Raw genomic sequence first — 5534 nt, forward strand, 5'->3', positions numbered from 1 at the left:
TTTACTAATTTTCTTGGTGCATTATAGTTGTACATGTTGATGCCATTTGTTGTACATATTAATATGTGCACACAATATAACAGAAAACTCACTTCGACCTCTCTGTTCTCTGAATAAGTTGTGAATTGTTCTTCAGGGCTTTTATGAAGCTTGCTCACTTTCCTTAGAACAGCCATTTAAATTCTCTGCCTACTCATCAGTTTGCACGTGTTGGTTACCTATGGCCCTTTGCCTGAATTTTGCTTTGTTCATTAAGTGAAGTCATGGTTCCCTGAAAGTCGTTGTTGTTGTCATTTATTTATTTACTTAAAATATTTTTTTGATGCTCGGGATAGAACTTAAGGTGTGTGTTGAAGCCCTAGCCCTTCCTGATGGTTTTTGATCCTTGTTGGCTTATGTGGTCATCTGCATATTGAAGGGTTGACTATTTTTCCGGTTTTTACAATCTGACATTGTGCCTCCTCTGATCCAGAAATTCCAATCAGCCTGCTTATTTTCTCTGAATCTGTGGTCCATTGTCCTGTTTCATACCTAGGTTTCATACCCTCATTCCAGGATTGTGATTTTGCTCTTGGTGTGTTGCTTTTCAACACTAGGGGGTGGTCCAAGTCCAAGCTTTTCCCAAAACCACAGTTGGTGTGTTCTGAAGGATCTAACAGAGTGCTTAAAGGTGTGTTTCTCTCTTTAATCCTCTGCCTGAGGCCATGGTAGTCATACATACTTTTTCTAGTCCCTTCAGCTCTGTCCATCTTTATAGAGGATCAGCTCCAGGCCTCTATGCAACAACTTGGCTCTACCTCCCTTTTCTGACCCCAGACAGACAATTATTCTCTCTTTGTTTGTACTGCCTGTATTGGGAAAGGATGTGATGGGCAATTCTGTGCCCCCAGGCCCATGCCACCATACTGGATTACACTCAGACTGCACAATCCATTTAAAATAGTGCACCTCAGGTGTACACCAAGACCCATGCTGTCATAGGCTGCCTGCTGCTGTAGTAAAGTCAAGTCTGAGACCCATGATAGACCCAACTATCCACAGGTGATTCTGGCCAGAACACAAGTCCAATCAACTGAGCCACATGACTCTCTGCCTGGAAGCAAGGTAGGTCTATACATTTATCTATGGCTACCTGCCAGAAGACAGGGGCTCTAAGTATCTGCACAGTGATAGCTGTTACTGACTTGAGTTACAAGACAAGGTTCTATGCTTATTACCCTGAGTTAATGTTCAGTGGATGGAGCTTTGCTTCCCTCTTTGCAACCTGAAGTTGGGGGAGGGAATTAAAAAAACCTTCCCTTGGCTGATTCTAAGCTGGGTCACATCTAAGTGTCACAGCTTCAAGGACCTTCAAAGTCTTGGAGGTGCTCCCCAGGCCCACAGTGAGATTTATGGCAATGTTGGCCAAAATGCAGGTCTGTCCCTCTAGGGCAAAGATCTCTGCCTGGTGCCAGGGCAAGTCTCCACTATGCCTGCAAATTTTTGCCCAGGGATAGGGATATTTTAGCTTTGCCTAGAGCTCACTGCAATGTATCTGGGACTGAACCCTAAGGCAAAGTTCTATGCTCATTTTGCTGTCCTATCTACCAGCAGGTAGAGTTTGCTGCACCATGTGCTACCTGAGGTTGGGGGAGGGTGGTGGAGATAGTCCCTTGGCCCCCTGACTAATGCAGGTCTAGAGAATCAGTGCTTAGATACTGGCCTGGGATCAGGGCCTGTACTCTATCTGGTACCAGAGTTGACTGTGACAGCCTGGCATTGGGTTTCAAGTCTAAAGGCTGGACTTAATTTCCTCTTCCTCTTCCAGGTGGCAGCATCTTTCTCCACACCGTTTGAAGGAATGTTAATGTGGGCAACTCTTTCCTTCCTGCCTTCTTCAATCAGACTTTCTTATTATTATACTAAATCCAGTCTTTCTGCCAGGCACATGCCTGTGATCCCAATGACTCCAGAGGCTGAGGCAGAAGGATTTTAAGTTCAAAACCAGGATTTTAAGTTCAAAACTCAGAGGTGTGCTAAACAACTCTGTGAGACCCTCTCTCTAGATAAAATACACACACAAAAAAAGGCTGGGGATATGGCTTGGTAGTTAAGTGCCAAGACCACTGACTGAGATCTGCTATAAGCTCAGCTACTGGATGTGAACTACAATTGCCTCAGATTTGGCTGGGCCACAGAGTATATTTGTGATCAGAAAGTACAATCATCTGAGTCCATCAATTGAAAAGTTTGTAGGAGAAGACTTAATGTTAAATGAATGAAGACGGATCCTAATGAACAGTCTGGGTTAGCAGCTTGATTTCCTCCACTGTTAACCTTTAGAGAGCTAAAGTCACTGAAAGAGGGCTTCATGTCTCCTGTGCTCTCTTTCTTGGGCCCTAGGGCTCCCTGAATACTCTACCCAATGTGGACATGACACAGCAGTGACTTTAGAAATAAGCTCTTGATGAAGTCTTACCTTTCCTCCATTCTTCTTGCTGGATGTGGCAAGCTGGCCTGTGTTGAAAGGAAGAGCCTCTGGGATGGACAGTTGCTATAGGATTCCTCTCTGCCAGGAGAAGGGCCTCCTGCAGCTGGAGGGAAGTTTGGTGCCTGCATAAGTCTTATCGAGATGCTGGACAGCCCAGTGGTTTCCTGTGCAGAGACCTGTTGGACAGTGAGAGTGTGGAGTCTGTTGCGTCAGGTTCATGATGGGAGGTTTCTCAACACTTGATATGGCACGACTCTATCTATTCAACCACTTGCCTTTACCTTCCACTTCCTGCCCTCCTTCCTTTAAATGATTGCTATTTTGGAGCCTCTTGCTACCACCTGCCAAACAATGCCAAGTAATGTGAGCCATGTTGGAAGACTTCTCATCTAGGAAACTGCTTTATTAAAGCACTAATAATATGCATGTTTCCAACTTCTTTCCCAATGCCACAGAAGTGTATCAAATGAAAGATGAATGGATTCCTAAACCCTATTTACTAGAAGCGACAATATGTTCGTTTTTGTTCTTATATCTTTTATTAGTTAAAATTACCTTTTGAACAGTAATTTTTTTGTTTCTATTTTTAAATTGCACTGTGTTAACAAGTGTATAAGTCAATTCGCCCTGTGAGGTGTAAAGAAGGTAGAGTCCCAGGAATAGGCTTGCAGAGAGTGAGAGATGGATTTAACCAGATGGGGTTTATTTGGTAAATTGGCAGTGAGGAGTGCCGAGAGGTAGAGGGTGTGTTCAAGGTAGTGATATTAACAGCGGGTTCTAGAATCTAAAGCTCTCAAGGATGGAGATGAGAGAGAGACTGCCAGGGAGACATGTCAGGCCAAAAGACTAGATCCAATGTGGATGGAGCGGGAAGGTCTTTGGAGCTGTCTGTCAGGAAAATTATGGTCCAGATCAGAGATAAGAAAGAGTGATCACAGGGAGGGTGATCTCAAGAATGAGACTTTAGAGGTCCCATCAATGTGGCCAATGAGAAAATGCAGAACTTGGTGGTTAGAATGGAGTGGATAGTAGGGTTAAAGTGGGGAGGTATCTAGAAAATGAAGAGGGTAAGATGTTGGATTGACCATCTTGGTAGATACTGGGGACACCACAGATAAGGATAAGTTTGATGCTGGAGAAGTCCTTAAAGTAGATATTTATACTACTAAATAAGTAGTAAATATTCACATACCCACCAGTGAGTGACATCAAGCATATGATTTATTTATTTATTTTTTTTACTTACTACTAATTTCTCTTTAAAAAAGAATATATAAAAATATAGATGCACAGATGCAACTAATGACCCAGCCTTATATCATCTCTCTTTATAGCTGTACTTAGATTCTGAAATCAGTGTACTTTATTCCTTACATGTGTAACAAGATGTTAGAAAAGCGAGTAACTAAAAATTAAGTTGCCATAGAAAACAAATTTGAAAAGAATTTAAATGTATTCTTTAAATTTAATGACAATTTTTCTAATGGTGACTAAACTATTTATGTACCCTATATATTAAAGTATAAAAAGATTTAAAATTTAGTAGAGGCAACTTTCATAATAATCCTAAACCTGGCCTGATGACATCACATTGAAGAACTCTGCCTGGGTGGAGGATGTAACCCTGTCTTTCTGTTTCCTCCTTTCTGTAAGATGCCCTACTCTATAGCCAATATCTGTTACAGCGTTTTGGAAAGCAAGAGAGCACACACAGGATACAAAATCACCAGTGGATACTCACCTGAGGAGAACATTAGATCTGGAGTCATGGAACCCGAGTTCTCTGTACTGATTTATTCTGTAAGAGTCATCAGTATATTTGGGCTGGGGATGTGGCTCAGGCGATAGCGCGCTCGCCTGGCATACGTGCAGCCCGGGTTCGATCCTCAGCACCACATACCAACAAAGATGTTGTGTCCGCCGAGAACTAAAAAAAAATAAATATTAAAAATTCTCTCTCACACTCTCCCTCCTCTCTCACACTCTCTCTCCTCTCTCACTCTCTCTTAAAACAAAACAAAACAAAACAAAAGAGTCATCAGTATATTTGGTTGGGAAAATTGAACAATATGGTGCCACCATTTCCATAAAGTCATTTTACTGTCTCCTGCCTCCTCAGAGTTCACTTGTCAGCTCTGAGGATAAATCTGAGGGGCAGCCTCAGTGTCTGTGTTCCACAGGGATCCGCTGTGTTGTTAGGACACCCATAGTGGGCCCTTCTTTCTACTTGAGTTCTTTGTGGAATGAGTAACCCCTGGTACTAGATAGTCCTGACTTTGTACTGATCCTAATTTTAGTTAATATGACTAATATGGAGAGGTTGTTGTTGTTGTTGTTTTTTTTTAGTTCTGTTCCCCATGAAGACTGAACATTAGACTGAGGGAAAGTCAGATCCAGAACATTTGGTACAAACTCTTGAGACATCAGTTGCCGTCCCAAACTTAATAAATCTGTAAACTCTTTGTAAATGGTTTCTGATACTTTCTACTTTAAAATGGGATGGGTTCCTCATATTTCTAGATTTTATATCTGTCTTTTAAATAATTAAAAAGAATTTTAGTTGTAGATGGACACAATATCTTTATTTATTTATTTTTATGTGTTGCTGAGGATGGAACCTAGCACCTCACATGTGCAGGACAGGTGCTCTACCACTGAGCCACAACCCAGCCCTATATCTGTCTTTTTATGAGCTACATAAAAATGAGATTTCAAGGGCGAAGACCATGGTTTTCATCACCAGAATGCAAGGTGAACGTATCACCATGTCAGGGACAAATGTTTCCAGAAGACTTTTCATAAAAAAACTGACTGTTCCTGTGCAGGCAGAGAGGTTATCTTTAAATATACTGCTTCAAAAAGATTTGATCATTTAATGAGATTTATAGATTCATTCACTTAAAACCAAACTCCTACCTGCAGTAATGTCCCAGCTTCAGACCAGATCATGATTCCTAGAAAAACATAGCCTGAAAGGCAGTAGGAATCATTTTTAAAATATCACATAAAGAACAATTATAAACAGGGTTTTGTGGTTTGGAGAAAGATTCCTCTCATTGCCGTT

The sequence above is a fragment of the Spermophilus citellus genome (genome assembly GCF_964194105.1).
Source record: "Spermophilus citellus genome assembly, chromosome: 2".
Classification (NCBI taxonomy): domain Eukaryota; kingdom Metazoa; phylum Chordata; class Mammalia; order Rodentia; family Sciuridae; genus Spermophilus; species Spermophilus citellus.